Here is a 17,762-nt window from a genome sequence, read left to right as displayed (position 1 = left end):
AATCACCACCCTTAGTCTTCAGCTCCCTCCAGATGGTTAACACCACAGCTCCCGTCCCGTCCCAGAGCAGAGCTGTTTTGGCTGAGCTAGAAATACAATGTTTTGTTAGTTTTTGGGGTGGGGGGGTTCAGCCAGGAGTCCTGATAACCCTGCCTGTCACAGGCTCTCTGCCTCCAAGGCAGAACACAGTCCTCCTTTGGGAGGGTTCAGGTTTGGGGTTAGGCACCTGGGACTGGTCAGACAAGGGCAGGGCAGGACCTGGAGAGTCCAACCCTGGCCACAGGCAGCTGCTGCAGGGGCAAATACCAGAAATGCCACAGCAGTGAACTAGCCGGTTACAGGAAAACTCCTCCTGGCCGTGGAGGGCAGAAGCTGGGGCCAAAGCCCTTCAAGAGAAGGGCTGAGATCCCATCCAAATGCTTCCTCGCTCTTCTGGCCTCCATTAGCCTGTAAGGACAGCCACACTCCTGTTCCACAAGTATGTGCCCAGGCCTGGTGTGAACCCAGGGGAAGCCTCAGTCCCAGTGGCAGCCTGCAGCCCTGGGCATCATAGGCTGAGGACAGGGGAGATGCTTCCTCTCCTCTGCTTTGAATCTCTGTCTTCTGCTGCCATCAGACAGCCCCTGTCCCTGCCGCAGTGCTGGGAGGGCAGAGGCTCCCGCAGCCCCCTCCACACCCCTGCATGCAGTGTCCCCTTCTCCTATCTCAGCCCCTCTCATTCGTATCCCCCCCAGGCTGGTCGAGCTGTCTCCACCAAACATTTTTCCAGCCCCTGGGTGTGCAGATGGCTGAGTGCAGAACAGCACTGTACACAGCACCAGATGAGGGCATGGGGCTGGGAGGGGGCACCTGGGAGGGGGTCTTAGGGCCTGCCACCTGAGTGCAGGGCAGAAAGGGAGGTTTTGCGGGCTCAGAGGTAGCAGAGATGGATTAGCCCACATCAGTACCTGCCTGGGGGCAGGCCAGGCAGTGCCCTGAATCTTGTGCTCTCCCTAGTCTAGGTTTAAATGGCCCCGGTGATGAGGTCCCCCCCTCTTCTCTAGAGAGAAGCATTCCCCCCATCTGGATATCACTGCACCATCTCCGCTTGCAGCTCTCCCTTCCTGGGAACGGCTTGCAGGCTCCAAGAGGGGCTCATCCATCAGCTGGAGATTTGGCAGCTTTCCTGGGACTGTCAGTTCCTAAGAAGGAACAGCTGCAGAACCACCTTCCTCTTCCCGGAATCAGGGACAAGAGACATGGCTCCAGCCCCTGGCAGAGACGCAGCCATGAATCCCAGCCACGGTGCCAGCAGAGGCGAGGTCCTCCAGATTTGCTGCTGCTTAGAAAGCGCTGGCTCCCAGGTGCTGCCTTGACCTGGGGAATAGCACTGCTCTGAACAGCCTGCGTGGGCCTGTGCCCCTGGCCAGGCAGTGTGTCGGACACCGCAGCGCACCCGCCCGGCTTCATGGCTGAAGGCTTGGTTGCAGCAGCTGGAAGCCCACAGAGCAGCCTCACTCTGCCGTCCTGGAGCCATGCAGCTCGGCGCTGCCTTCCCCATCTCGTCCCCTGCTCTCTCATCCTGCGGCAGCTAGAAAAGGAGCCGCCAGGCAGACAGGAAAAGCCGCCAACAGCAAGGGTGGAGAAGAAGAGCTCAACATCGCTTCGTTCACCTTTGCCTGCCCAAGTGGCACTCAGGTAGCCACAGACCTGTGTGCCGTGGCTCCTGTGCACCACATGGGGTCTGAGAGGCAGGAGGCCACAATCCCGCCCCTTGCTGGCATCCAACACCTAAAGTTGTAGTTTTGCTGCATCCAGAGGTTGAGTGCTTCTGTGGCCCTGAGCTGCCCCCCTTCCAGTCCCTGCCCTGGGATCCTCTCGGCAGGCTACAGGTCTTCTCCCCTGGCTGCCTCAGCAGCCCCTTACCCAGCTACCGACTTAGACAGTTAGCTGCCGGCTGCTTGCCATCCGGAGCGCTGCAGCTTCCCATCTCTGCTGCCCGGCTCCAACTCTCAGTTGGCCCCTGTTACACCTGGTAGCTAGAGCACTGTCACAGAGATATGGGGTCAACTCCCTCTGCGTGAGGGTGATCTAGAAACGGGGTCTGCTGCTTCCTCACGGAGTGCCCTAACAACCAGTCTGTTGGGCTAAAACATGCCACAGGCCTCCTCTTTCTGGCTGAGTCAAAATTCAAGGGCACATACATAGGCACATGCATAGACACATCCCTGCCCAGGGAGAGGACAACTAACTGAGTGTGCTCAGTGGCTCACTTAAGTGCAAAAGGGCCAAAAACAGCCACTGCAAGGCTCCCTAATTGCCGTGTGGATGAATAAAGGGAAGTAGGGTCCTGGCCTCATGGAAACAGAGAATCACAGGCTGGATGGGACTGCACAAGTCATGGGGCCAGCCCCTGTATGCCCGCGGGAGTGCTACTGCTAAACTATCCCTCTCCAGTGCTCATCCAGCCTCCTCCTGAAAACCTCCGGTGACAGAGATGCCACCGCTCCCCTGGGCAGTCAATTCCGCTGCTTCGCTGTTCAAACAGCAAGGAAGTTTGTTTTTTTTTCCCTGAGATCAAATCTAAATCAGCTTTGCTGTAATTTAAAACCATTGGTTCGTGTCCTGCCCTCTGCGGCAAGGGAGAGCAGGTCACCCTCTTTTTTACGGCAGCCCTTCAAATATTTGAAACTGCTATCATGTACTCCCTTAATCTCCTATTCGCCAATCTAAACATACCTACGTTTCCTCATACGACTTTCCTTCCAGGCCCTTTATCATTTCTGTCACCCTCCTCCAGATCTTCTCCAACTTCTCCACGTCCTTCTTAAAATGCAGAACCCAGAACTGCACACAATAATCTTGATGAGGCCTAACATAGAGTGGCGCTATTACTTGCACTACCTTATACCTGCTATTCCTGTTGACGCAGCCCAGAATTACATTTCCTTTTTTGTGGCTGCATCATGGAGCTGAAATCCTTCTCAGCCATGCCACTGCTCAGCCAGTTCTTTCCTATTCTGTGTTTCTGCATTTGGTTATTCTTCCTGAGCTGTAGCACCTGCACTTGTCTCCACTGTATTTCATTTTGCTGACTCTAGCCCAGGTCTCCAACTTATCCAGAGCCTTCTGAATTCAACTCCTGTCCTGCAATGTGTTCATAATCTTTCCCGGTTTTGTGTTGTCTGCAAATTTGATCAGGAACCTCTCTATCCCAGCATCCAAGTAATGCATAAACATTCACAGCACCGAACCAGGGACAGACCCCTGTGCAACCTCACTTGTAAACTACTTTCACTCTGACATTGATTCTGCTGTAATTACCCTTGTCTTGTGATCACGTAGCCACCTGACAGTCACTTTATTTAGTCCACATTTCTCTGGTTTGCTAATGAGAGCATTATTTGGGAGTTTGTCAAAAGCCGCACTGAAGTCCAAGTACAATATGTCCACTGCATTCCTTTCATCCACTCGACTCGTTACTTTTTCAGTGGGGAGATCAAGATGGTTTGGCATGATTTGTTCTTTGCAAATCCATGCTGGCTGCTTGTGATCAGCTTTTCCTCCTCCAGATGTTTACAAATTGATGTCTTTAGAATTTGTTCCAGTAATTTCCTGGGTATTGAAGTCAGGCTGACTGGTCTATAATTCCCTGAGTCCTTCTTTTAGCCTTTTTAAAAAGGGACACTATGTTGGTCCCTTTCCAGTCCCCTGGAACCTCGCCCATTTCCCAAGACTTTTGAAATATTATTGCCAATAACACCGAGATCCCTTTTGCCAGTTCCTTCTGCACCCTGGGCCCTGATGATTTCACCCAAATTAATCAAAAGCTGTCTGACTCTGTCTTTAGCTGTCATGGCCCTCAGCCTTTCCCCTTCTTTGTCTAGATCTATTTGTCTGTCTCTATCATGTTGCAGCTGTTTTTGTGAAGAACAAGGTAAAGTAGCTGTTGAGCAGTTCCTCGTTCTTGGCACCTTCTGTTACTAATAGTTAAGGCCAAGGTTTACCAGTAGACCCACAGCATCCTTGCTCTTTCTGTTTTGTCTATAGTTATAGAAACACTTGCTTATATTTTTCATTGTAGTATTGATTTTTTGCAGTATTGTTCTTCCAGCAGGTATTACGGAAGTTAAAATTCCCCACCAGAGCTTCATCCCCCTCTTTTTTCAGACCTTGTGGTCTCGACTAGACCACCCAGCTACCACCACAACTCTCTTCCCCTTTATCATCACCCAGATACGCTTCAATTTACTGCTGTCATCCTCCTGGATCAGGGAGCAAGTACACTTATGCTGACATCCGGGGCAGCACCAGCTTTTTCTTCTCGAGACCTGTCCTTCTGAAGCAGTGTTGGACCCTCTAAGGACTGGGTCATAAGCAGTGTTGAGGAGCAAGTAACTGTGCCAGCGCAGGATCAAGACCAGGGGCTGAGGCTTCAAGGGAGGGTCAGACTCAACGAATCCAAGTCCACATCCTAGGCAGTAAGTCATGCCCATGTCTGTGGCCCAGGCAGTGGCAGAAGTCAGGATCCCGGGAATCCCAGATACACACACCGGGTGCCGTGGGAGTGGAGAATCAGGCAGAAGCCAAGCTGAAGTGAAGAGGCCCAGCCGCTGCAGGTTGTGAAGCACCAGGCAACCTAAGCCCAAAGGATGAGCCTGGGCTGATGTCCTAGACCCAGCCTGCTCTTCCTCCAGGGAACTTGACTTGGTGATTCAGGAGGCCCCTCTCAGGCCTAAGTGTTTGCATCATTCAAACCCATTTGGCACATTCAGACTGGTGGAAATGTGTCATGGAGTCACCAAGAAGTTAGGCCGGAAGGGACCTCCACATCTAGTCCAACCCCCGGCCTGAGGCAGGATCAGCCCTGTCCAAACCTCCCTACACAACCATAATCTAAACTCTACAACAGACTGCTGTCAACCCTGACACAACACAGACCTCACACCCGAGCTGGCCACAGGCCTAGCAGGGGAACCACAGCAGCCAACATCCTGCATCTATGATGTGTTCTCAATATAAGCTCAAGAGATGCTGGGTAGAGGCCGTGCCCCCCACTACAGAGGACGGCAACCCCTGCCCTCCCCCCCCAAGTCCATATCGTCTGGCCATGGGGTAAAATTCCTTCCTGACCCCAGTGCAGCACTGGGCTGACCCTGAGCAGAGGAGCAAGATCCTCTAGCCAGGAGCCAGGTTTGAGTCTGAGCAGGAGCATTGGTACAGCCCGGTGCCCATCCCAGGATGCCATTCCAGCTGTGCCATGACAGTGCTAGCTCCTGCCGGTCCACAAGCTTCTGAACACAAACCCAGAGCTCTGGCTTTGTCTCCCCATTCACCATCTTTATCCTGTATCTGCCTTTGCTGCTCCCATTACATACGCAGCAGTGACGCCCTGGTGCTCTTTCTGAAGGGCCTCTGGGGCACACAGGGGCATTTCTAGCTGCCTGCGTGACAAACTGGGCATCTCTCTTTCAGGTGACCCTCCTAATCTTCTGAACAGCCCTGCATATTTTCCACTAACCTTGTGGTGTTCTGAGTCAAGTCTGGTTGTGTGGTAATAAAGTGTAAATAACTGGTTCATTGATCCCACTGGTTGGCTTGTTTCCAGGCCTGGGATAAGTGCTGTGCCCCCTGCAACAATGACAAAGTAGGCTTCCTCCTCTCTTACATGTCAGAGGCAGCATCTGCCCACCATATATCCAGACCTCATCATATTCTTTCCGAGCCATGTAGGTAACACTGGGATTTTGGCACCTGCGTCGACATGAACTGGACTATCTGCATCGTTGGTTTGAAATGTGATGGACCAGTTTTTATCCCCTGCGGAAAGATGTTCCCCAGGATGAGTGTGCCAAGCCTCCTGACAGCTTTCCTTTGATGCATCTACCATTTCCCTCTGCTTCTACTGACCTGCAAAAGGGTTGCACTGTGAAAAACTCTGCCCTTTTGCCAAATGCTGAACAATGTGTGTTCGCTTCCACGTTACATGCATTTTCACTTCCACGTTTCCCACGTTGCTCAATGCAAGAGGCTGGCAATGCGCCTTCCACTGCATGACGAGCCCTGATTTGGGGATTTTGGTTCTATTAGGAAGAATTTTCTCACTAGGAGGGTAATAAAACACTGGAACAGGCTACCCAAAGAGGTTGTGCACTCTCCATCCTTGAAGGCTTTTAAGACCTGACTAGACAAAGCCTTGGCTGGGATGATCCAGCTGAGGATGGTCCTGCTTTGAGCAGGGGCCTGGACTAGATGTGACCTCCTGAGGTCCCTTCCAGCCCTCGTTTTCTATCATTCTGTGATTCGTGTCCTTCCCTAACTGTGCCCATTGCTTTGCCTGGCCCTGTGTAACTCTTCCTGAAGTTACTTCCCAGCTTCTAAAGGGGCACTTGCATCGTCTCTCACTGCAGCAGCTACCCAAGTGAGCCCTGCCTGCCAGAGACGAACTAGAGCAAAACATTTCTCAGTCTTTTGTGGCTTTTCATGGAAGAGGAATCTTCCATAGCTTTCACCTCTTTGGATGCATGTTAGCATTCACAGGATGCGTGAGCCCTCTCCGAATCAGCACTGTCTGAGGAAGCTGTTAAAAATATCTAGAGTCCCTGCAGCAGCTACTTATTTAATAATAAAATAAGGTCATTTTCCTGGCACCATTCATTGTGCCCGCATCCACTGCAGTCAACAACAAGGAGCTCTGCACAAGACCGTCCTCCCCGCTGCCCCAAGCCTTTCCTCTGGTGGTGGTTTCTGGCTGCCCGCTCTCACACGTGTGTCTGTGTAGGCACAGGACACCCCCAGGGCCTGCCACTCAGGATACTATGTACAGCTCTTCATGGTGGGTTTGTATTTAGCACTGCTTAGGTTTTCTTTGTCATGTAAATACACACTGGCCATGTTTGCCCAAGGAAAGGCTGTGGGTGTTCATATTCTCAAAGGCTGCTGGATGCTTGCCAGTAGAGAATCAGGGAGCAGTCACGATCAGGGACAAGCAAAGGATAAGGAGCCAGACAGACACCAGGAACACAGGAAAGGGGAGCAGGAACAAGGACCAGAGCCAAGGTTTGTGATCAGGGCTGGCTACAGGCTTCCCAGAGCCCTGTGCAGACTCCTTCCCAGTGCTGTTGACGGCTGTGTTTGGGATGGATTTAGCTGCCTGCGGGCAAAGCAGTGAATGGCTGCCTCCCAGAGGGATGACACCTCCATCAATGAAGTGTGACCTGTCACAAGATCCTGCCATGGCATTGGGATCCCATGCAGAACCCACCCACCTGTTGTAGGCATGGGCAATGCCTAGCGGGGCACAGCCAGTACTGGCAAAGGAGGATGAAAGCCTGAATCCTCCTGATCTCCCATCACTATTCAGCCCTGGAGTTTGCAGCTCATTTGCACAGAAACAAGGCCCTTGTCAGCTTACTTTTAAAGAGCAAACAGTGGCTGCAGTGTGGTCACCACAGTCCAGGTGGAACGATCCTTAGCTCTTCCAAGGTGGGGCTCAGCCAAGGACACAGCTCTCCAGGCAGTTCAATCTCCCTGAGTCACCCCCAGCTCTGGGGGATCCAGCCACTGAAACCAAGGGACTGAAATTATAAATGTCACCCATGCTGGCAAAACAGGACAGTGAGCTGTCCTCACCAAGGAGGCCTTCCCTCTCTATTGACACCCTTGGTGTTGGGAGTCTTTCAGCTGGGGTCTAAGTGTATAGTATAATATGTTAGTACTAGTATTTTATTATAAAATTATAGTATAGCATAGTACTAGTAAGTGAACTCCTTTAGATGGTGACAGGAGTCAAAACCCTGACCAGAGAGGCGGTGCTGTTCAGACACCTGACCAAGGAGCTAGGGACCCTGACAGCCCCCTTTGATCAGTTCATGTCCCACTTCAGAAACACCCTGTGGAAGACTAGGGACCAGCTCGTGTACAGCCACACGAGCCTCCCAGTTGAGGACTGCGTCAGAATGGGAGTGAGCGAGTTACAGCTGTACGCAGAAACGCCTTGTGCCTCCCAAGGCTGGTGGGGCACGGCGACCACATGCAGGCGGCGGTGGCAGGGGCATGGCGGCAGCAAGCAGGGACCACCTGCAGGTGGCCACAGTGATGTTGGTGGCGAGGGCGGGTGGACCGGGGACTGCCCACAGGTGGCCGCGGTGGTGTCAGTGGCAGAGGGGTGGCGAGTACCAAGTGGTGATCAGCAACCAATCTCAGGGGGTGCACGTGCACCTGCGTGTACCCCCTATGTGTCGCCAATGGCTGTACTATAAAAAGATGGAAGGAAACGATGGGGAGAAGACATATATAAATACACACACAGTTTTTTGCATTATATATTTATATATCTATAACTATATAGATAGATTTATATATGCAAAAAAAAAGTTTGTGCTATGTATAAATAAGTATAAAAGTGCTGTCTGAACATCTATTTGCAGGGTATTTTTGCTAAAACTTGCAGCAGTTCCAAAAAAGGTGAAATGCAGCAATTGCAGATGAATAGACTGTGTACCTGTAGTATTTTGCCTATATGGTAAATGATGTTTATTTTAAGGTCAGTGTTGTCAAATTTGCTCCGCGCTTCCATGTGCTTAGAGAGCAGGGTCTGACAGTAAGGAAGGGCAGGAGAAGGCTGCAAGGGGAGGAAGGAGGGTGCCTGACCACCCATATTTATTTTCTCTGCTGTAGCAGTGGAGGGGAGTGGCAAATTCAAGGCAAATCTCCAATAATTATATTAACTACCTGTAAAATTATAACAAAGTCATACATTGTCCATGCATAGAATCTAATTAATCTACTCATCTGAGATTTGAGTAAATAAGGTATCCTCCTGCACTGGTAAGCATAGGCCCAGCAATGGCTCTCGACAGAAGAGTGGAGGAAGACATAAGGAGATGCTTCCCTTAGCAATAGGTTCTCAGGGAAGCACCCAGGAGCCTGGGAAAGAGGATGACAAGGTACAAGTGGAGAAATCATGACCAAACAATTAAAGGGCTAATGGTGCTCACAAGAGAAACTGAGGCAGGTTCAGTGCGACAACACTCATAAGCACAAGAGGCAGCAGTAGGTGAGGGCTCCCCAGGTCCCTTGTGACACCATCCACTCAGGTAATGCACTTCCGCTGCTAGTGCAGAGGCTTGAGGAATGACTTCCCGGCAGCTGTGAGACCATAGCAGAAAGAGGCCTGTTGTCTCCTTCACTTCAGGCACTCGCTGCCTGTTGTCACAGATCACTCCACTTTCCAGGGGGAGCTCTGCCCAGGGAATCCCCAGAAAAAAGCCTGGCCTGGTCTTCCTCCTGAAGGACCTGGCAGCCAGACCTGGCATGACTTTGAGCCGAGCACCCCTCTGGCTTCCAGACCCTGGCGCTTCTCTGTCCCGGGCTTCCCTGGTGATCCACAGCATCGCACCTTGGACAGCGGCTTTTTTGCTCCGCTCCCAGGAAGGTGCTGCTTTCCACTTCAAAGTGACATCGCTCACATCACAGCAGACAGCTCTGCTTCAATGAATTTGCTGTCTTTATTGTGCCCCAAACCTTCCCTGTCCTCCCTCCGGCTCCTGCTTTCGCCCCAGGTCCCTCAAAGCCTCTCCTCTTCCCCTTAGGCAGTCAGCCACACAGTTACAAAACTACAGTATTAACCTGGGGACTAACACTCATCCAGCTGAGTGAAACCTATCATCAGCAGGAGCCCATCCAGTAGCAGTCTCCAGGGCCTGCTGCCAGGCCCAGACTGGCATCTTCCCCTGGAGTGGAAAGGGCATCTAGAGATCCTCCTTGTCGAATGATGCACTGCAGGGGCCGACCTGGAGTACAATCCCGCAAGTGGCACGGGCAGCCTCAGTGTACCACGCGGCAGACCAGGAAGGAGACAGGCAGCACAGTGGCAGATAGGGCAGGGAGCAGAAAGCAGAGTGACAGATCAGGCAGCAGAAGGGGATCAGAGTGGCACTTGCAGAGGGTACGGGGCTAATATGTGGTAGACTGGCCAAAAAAGTTTGGTCACCACTGATAACAAGTCTTCAAATACTTGAAGGTTGATGATAGAGAGAATGGAGCTGGGTTTTTCTGTGCGGTTGTGGGGGACAGGACTAGGAGCAATGGCTTCAAGCTGCAGCAGGGGAAATTTAGGCTAGAAATTAGAGGAACTTTCTAACTATGAGAGTGGTCAGGCACTGGAACAGGCACTTAGAGAAGCTGTAACATCTTCATGCTTGGAAACTTTCTAAAACAGGTTGGACGGACACTTGGCCGGGATGGTTTAGTCAGGGATGGTCCTGTCTTGAGCAGGGTGCTGGACCTGATAACCTCATGAAGTCCCTTCCTGCCCTACTTTCCTATGATCCTGCAATGATCCTATGATTTACAGCAAAGGTGGGGGTCACACCATACCCCACAAAGTTCTCCTGGCAAGACCACCAGGCCAGCACTCAACTTATTTAGCCTCTTTGATCACCCCTATAATTTACGGCAGCTCACAGCCCAGTGCACAGAAATCATATCCTGCACCGTAGAGCTGGAGAGCAAAGATAGGAAGGGCAGGAGAGCAAGCCCCAGCTGCAAGAGGAAGCACTGGATAGTCTCAGTATCTTTGTTCTCTGACTGCAGAACATCCGAGCCTGCTACTGGCAAAAGCTGCTACGCGAAGGCACAGTAACCCAGCCCTACTCCAGGGACTACAGCACAGCAAGTAGTTCCAGAGGACTGGAAAATAAAGTGAATGCCATGCCAAGGTTTAAAAAGGGTAAATGAGAAGTCCTGGGCAATTATAAGCCTGTCAGCCTGGCATGGACTGGCTGGTACGAGACCTGCTTAATCAAGAATTCAGGCAGCGTAATAGAATGAGCACCAATCAATGTGGGCTTATGGAAAACAGACCTTGTCCAAATAACTTGATATCTTCTTTGATGAAATTACAAGTTCGGATGATAAAGGTGACAGTGTTGGTGTAATATACTTAGATACCTGTAACGCATTTGACTTGGGACTGCAGATGCATTAATTAAAACACCAGCATGATACAAAAACAACATGGTGCACATTAAGCCAATTACGTGCTGGCTAAAAGACAGGTGTCATTTTATAACCGTAAACTGGGAAACAAGAGCAGGCAGATGCGTTCTTAGAGGGGCTGGATAGGGTTTAGCTCCTTGCCCTACACCAGGGCTGGCCAGCCTATGGCATGGTTGCCACAGGTGGCATGGGTAGCCTCTGGGTGTGGCAGTAGGCAGAGCAGGGAGGAGGCAGGCAGCACTGCAGCAAATAGGGCAGGGAGCAAAAAGCAGAGCAGAAGATCAGGCAGGAAGCATAGGGCAAGGATCAGAAAGCAGCACAGCAGATCAGGCAGGGAGCAGAGAACAGAGTAGTGGATCAGGCAGGGGAAGGGGATAGGAGTGCCACCTGGGGAGGGTGTGGAGATAATCTGTGGCCAAACATGGTTTGCCTCCACTGCCCTCCCCACTTTTTATCAATTATTCAACACTGCTATCAATAACTTGGAAAAAAAAACCATGCAATCAATAACAGCATTGGAACAGAAAAATATTTTGAGAGAGAAGTAAATACTGATGAGCAGGGGCCGTGATACAAAGCAGGGTGTGGACTGCTTGGGTAGCTGAATGCAGAGAAACTATATGAGTTTTAATGCACTCAAACATGAAGTTACACATGTAAGAGGGAACTGAAAACAAACCAGAGAACATCATCCTGCCATTATATGAATCCATGGTGCACCCGCATCTTGAACAGCATGCGCAGTTCTGGTCCCCACATCTTCAAAAGGATGCAATAAAATTAGAAAAGCTACAGAGAAGGGTAACTAAAATGAGCAGGGGCCTGAAGCAATTTCCATACTAGGAGAGACTAAAAAGGGTAGGACTCTTCAGTTTGGAAAGGAGAAGGCTGAGTGGGGATATGATAGAAATCTATAAAATCATGATGGGTGTGGACCAAGTGAATAGAGACCTGTTGTTCTCCAAGCCCCACTAGGACCTGGGGGACCCGCTGAAACGAGTAGGTGACAGGTTTAAAGCTAACAAGAGAAAGCACTTTTTTATACAATGCATAGTTTACTTGTGGCATTCATTGCCACAGGAGGTGGCGGAAGCAGATAGCATGGGCAGGGTCAACAAGGGACTGGATACATTCATGGATGACAGATTTAATAGTTATTGAACAGAATGGTTGAAAATGTTTCCTTTGGCATCTCTAAACCTATAATGATGGATATCAGAGAGGGCACTGAATCAGGGATATATCACTCTAGATATATCCAGTTCAATGCTCGCCCTCTATAGTATCCACTTCTGCCACTGCCAGAGATGTGGTACTTGGCCAGACAGACCCCTGGGATGCCATGCTTATGTTCTCAGGAGCAAACAATGCAGGTTGCCCTCACAGGACGGGTTATTCTATCCTGGGACGAAGTGATTCTGAGGAGGATTTGGGGATCGTGGTGGGAAGTCAATTGTACATGAGCTCCAAGTATGACACTGTGCTCAGAAGGTCTAATCAGTTCCTTGGCTGCCAGCGAAAGTCCCCAGGATGAGCACAGGCAGGTTCTGTCACTCTGCTCATGGCCGTGGGGACCCCCCTCCCAGGACGCTGTGTGGCGGGCCAGTAGGGGGCGCTCCTGTGTTGAGCCACCCACCTCCCTGCACCCGACCACCTTCCTGGCTCCGGATGCCTCCCTGGGGCGCCTCACATCCGGCCGACTCCTTCCTGGAGCACACTCACTAGCCTGGGGGTAACGTGTGCTGCCACCACCCCGAGAAGGGACTCTCTCGGCCCTGTGTCCTCGGGGAAACACAGGCCTAATAGTCCTACGGGTACGCGACCCAGTACAGGCATTTGGGGCACTTTCCCCAGTCGGGGGCCAAAAAGGAAAGTCTCCCTTAGTCTGCAGACCTAAGGGGCCTCCTAGGCATAATTTAGACCCACCCCTCAATAAGTCTCCTACACCGGTCACAAAGGAGAACTGTATTGATTACAGGGGTAGGGTGAAAACAGGGTACAAGATAGAGCAATATCACAGAAATCCCATCGAGCAAAACAGTCTGGCTGAGGTAGCCTTTTGATCATGCATCTGAGTTACTGCCAGCTAGATATCTAACCAGATCTCAAGTAGCTTCCTCACAAGCATCATCCCGAGGCTGTTGGAGATCCCCTCTGGAGGCAGGCCGCTCCTCGCTCATGAGCTATGGGGGAGAGAGCCAGTGTCAGATGGTAAAACTGCTCTCTAAGTCTGAGTCCCCCGCATGGCTGCTGCCCCCTCCTCCTGGGCAGTCTTACCCTATGTAGCCCCTGTGACCTCGTTCACCTGGTCCAGTGGAGGCCAGCTCCGGTTGGCTGTCGGACAACCAATTTGAAATACATCACTAGTTGCCGGGCAGACTCTAGCCACCAGGTAAGAGCCCCTCACCCAGGTAGCTGATACCAGTCACGTCGGCAGAGGGAGCAGGTTCCCCACTCCCTCAGGAATGCAGCCAGCTCAGGTTACCTAAAGAGACAGGGTAAAGGGGTGTCTCCTCTACTGGGCCCATCCTCATCACATTGTTACAGCACAGAGATTTTGGGGAGAAACAAAGGTGGGTTCCTGCCACACGCTGCATCCAGGTCTCATGTCTGTGCTTCAGAAAGGATGTTGAGAATGGGGAAGGTTCAGAGAAGAGCCACAAGACAATAAAAGATTGGAAAATCTGCCATATAATAAAGCAGGCCAGGTGCTCTTTGCTGATGGCTGAGGGCCTGAGCAGTCCTGTGACCTGACAAGGAGATGGCTGAGAAACAGACATATGATAGCAGGAGAGACCTTCAACTGAGCACACAAAGACGTAACAAGAGCATGTGCTGGCACCTGAAGTCAGCCCAATCTGAGCCAGATGTGAAGCACATATTTTGCATTGATTGAATGAAACAGCAGAGCTTTACCCAAGAGTTGTGACGGACTCTTCAACACTATGATTTGGGGTCAAAACCTGGGACCAGCCCCAAAAGCTATGTCTGACCTGGGTAGTGAGCCTGTGCTGAGCTCTTTGCCCCTGTGGCTGCAGTGGTGAGTGTCCAGGCTCGGTAACTTAGAGCAGCAGTCACGGCAGAGATGGCATGGCAGAAACAATGCCTGCTCCAGCTCCGGCAGCAGTGGATTCAGGGCCTGAGCTATACAGGAGGCCAGAGTAAGCATTCACAGCACTCCCTTCAGGTCTTATACTTGACCACTCATGGGTGATTTGGGAAATGGCATCCAGTCCGGTACCACCCTCTCTCCTTTGGACGGCAATGCTGAAGGATCTGTTGCTTGATAGTGGCATTCAGTCCTGTGGATCACAAGGCAAGGTGTGATGGCAGGTGCTTGGGGCTTTGCAACTGGCTCTGCTCCTACCTGAGAGTAGGGCTGTTGGCTCCTCTTCCCTCCCCACGTAGTCCTGCAAGGTCAGGCCATCTAATCTGCAATGATATGAGTCCACCGCAGACACTGACATGCCACAGGCTGTGCGGCTATCACTGTGCGAGCTGCACCAGTGTTGTGTCATCATCTCACCTGATCCAGGCTGGACCTGGGCCTCATCCCAAACTGGTGGAGAATGTGCATGGGGAGGGATTCTGCTGCACCAGCACTGGCCAGTGAGATAAAACCAGTGTCAATAAGACAAGAGGCAGTGCCCAAGCAAAGGGGCCTTTTGATGAAGACTCAGTGCCTATAGCTTAGTGCAGGTAGGAGGATATGATGCTGCTAGTAGGGTAAAGACACAGCCATAAATGAGCTTTTTCAGGCACAGCTGCCTGCTGGCTGTGCGAGCACAGAGCTCACCATGAGTTAACTCCCCCAGCCCCTAAATGGAGGGGAGGTGATGTGATCTGCAGCATCCCAGGACAGCCTTCCAGGTGCAGGCAATGGACAAGCTCACTGCTGACAGCCGGCCAGAGCCAAATTCTGGATCCCTCTCATCCCCAGCCAGATACTTCAGATCCCGTGTCACTGGCCACTGCCTTGTCTTTGTGGGGACCCTGGCTGATGGCACACCAGATTCAAACCCTGATGGTCACAGGCAAGGCAGTTAACTGGGTGGCCTGTAAATGCAGGATTGTAGACTGTGGCTCTGCTGGTTGGGTTACAGTAAACTCTCGCCCTGCTTCAGCACTACAGAGGATGCCCTGTCCAGCCAAGCATACTGCACCCAGCACAGAGACAGGCTTCAGCACTCAGTAGCTGCCTTCTATGTAACACCTCCTTACCTTGAGCATGGCCATGAGCTGAAACTCTTCTGCAAGGAACCCGCTGGAAATGTAGAATAGTTTTGGTCCCGTGACCAATGCATCTGCTCTGGTCAGCATCTTCATCAAGGGGCGTATTGCAAATTGAAGCTTTTCCCTAAAACAGACAAGCCCAAAGAGAGTCGCAAAATCCGCAGAGTAAGTTGGGGTAGGAAAGTTTTTGCCTGCGCTGCTCTCCCGGATGAGCTAGGTGTCTGCCTAAGAGTTTGTGTGTGAATAGGAGATTTATAAATCAAGTAAGAATTGAATGGCATGAATGCCCCTCCTTCTGGGAACTCCCAGAGGGCTGCCCAGGTGAAACTGGGAGCAGCGATGTGCTTTGGCTGTGGAGGCTGGACATGGGGTCTATAACTTTTTACTGTACCAGAGGGAGGAATAAAATGTGAATTTTCTTTCATCACAGAAATTTGACCAACACATTTGTGTTAATGATCTGTACAGTCAGTGTAAGAGGCAGCAACTCTGCAGAGCAGGAGGAGAGGAGAAACTTTGCAGAAATGGGCAAGCAGAGCCTCTGAATCCTGACCTGGACTGCAGATGCCTCATGGGGATGAGCCTGTGTTTGTTCATTTGTACAAAACTTACTCTGATGAGGTCCTGGGTCAGGGCTGGGCTTCTACACAGAACAAGTAATAAATTACACTGGTAAATCAGTGGGAACATGGCAGGTCGTCCTCTGACAGGTTTAGCCCTTGAGCTACATGGGTCTGAAATACTGGGCCTGGCTGGTAATATGCCTTGTGACTAGCGTACATCCAGCACAGTCATTTTTCACGGGCAGCAAAACAGCAAGGCAGCTAATATACAGGATTCGGTTGCAAGACCTGTATCAGCAACTCTGGCTGGAGCACTTGGGCAGTGTCACCGCAGGGCAGGCAATGCGTCCTTGTCACAGAGCGGGCTGGGTTTTGGAAGCTCACAGCGGTGGATAGGCGAGCTGTGAGCCCTTCCTAATTTTCACTGCCAACCCTCTGCCCGCACAGCCAGGGGCACTCACACACGTGCTCCCACATGTCTAGCCAAACTGATCTTCTCTGGTCTGCTGGACTCCTTTCCTCCTTTCTTTCCCACAGACAGTTTTTATTCCTGTTTCTCCCTCTTTCTTCTCTCCCCCGGATGACCGTGGCCTGGTTGGGGGTCCCAGAGGCACCTGGCAGCTTCCTTCTGCTTCTCACTCCTTCACAAAGTCTGAATCTCTTCTGCTCTCCAGTTCTCCTCCAGTTCCCATGTGCACGGCCAGGACCGCTCTTATCTGGGCCAGGACACAGTCCTCTCATACCTAGGTGGGATCAAATCCCAGCCATGTGCAGTTTGAACTTGCCAGCTGCTGACCCAATGCAGCTTTGGACTAGTCCTCAGAGAATCAAGTTGCCCTGTCTTTCTTGCATGTCTTCATATATCTGGAAAGTCCTGGGTATTTACAATACTGCAAATCCCAGCACCATTGTTACCTGTAAGGAAGCCAGATTCTTCTCCTTGCCTGTCCTGATGATCATCTCCATGTGGGAATAGCAGTCTGTGCTGGCTTTGAAGTACTGAGCTCTGGTGGAAATTGAAGGCCTCACCCATCTTCCCATTAGTAGGAGCATTGCCAGCAGATTAAGGGAACCGATTCTTCCCCTCTATTCTGCCCTGGTGAGGCCACATCTGGAGTACTGTGTTCAGTTTTGGGCCCCCCACTACAGAAAGGATGTGGACAAATTGGAGAGAGTCCAGCCCTTTTATTAGTGTGGTTCCAAGATGCAGGAGGAGAAGGTATGGATCTTTCTTGTCAACTGTCATTGTCTTAAGAGGTTCGCCACTATCCAGAGAGCAATCTGGGGCCCTGCATTTGCAAATGCTCCAGTTGGTCTGATAATAAACTGCTCAGGTTCCATGAATGAAACTGGAGATCCAGTCAGATCCTCCAGCATCCAGCCCCATGCAAGGCGCCGGGGGTGGGATGACCACAATTCTGTGTCGGTGTGGAGAATCATAAAGTCATAGACAATGAGGGCTGGAGGGGACCTCAGATCACATCTAGTCCAACCTCCTGCTTAAAGCAGGACCAGCCCCAAGTAGATCACTCCAGCCAGGGCTTTGTAAAGCTGGGCCTAAAAACTTCCCAGGATGGAGACTGCACCACCTCTCTGGGTAACCTGTTCCAGTGCTTCACCCCCCTCCTAGTGAGAAAGATTTTTCCTAATATCCAACTTAAACCTCCCTTGCTGCAGCTCGAGACCATTGCTCCTGGTTGTGTGAATTGGCCGGATCTCTCCGTGCTTGTGCAGTATTGAATGCAGTGTCTTTCCCATACTCAAGCGGGCGGCCTCTGCATGCCAGCGCTGCCATGGTCCTTTTGGGGCAGTGGGGCTCTGCGGTAGCTCCTCTGCACTTGTTAGAAGCAGTTTCAGGCATGACAGTGAGTAACCACATCCACTGCCTGAGCAATCATCTTTGCCCAGAACAGTCCTTCGGCGTACCTTTCTTACTGCCTACGTGGCCACTTTGTATGTGAGGCAGTATCAGCTGCCACTTTCCCC

Source organism: Crocodylus siamensis, chromosome 6 (assembly GCF_052110815.1).
Source record: "Crocodylus siamensis isolate JL-2025a chromosome 6, ASM5211081v1, whole genome shotgun sequence".
Lineage (NCBI taxonomy): Eukaryota > Metazoa > Chordata > Crocodylia > Crocodylidae > Crocodylus > Crocodylus siamensis.
Note: the sequence above shows the minus strand (reverse complement) of the source record.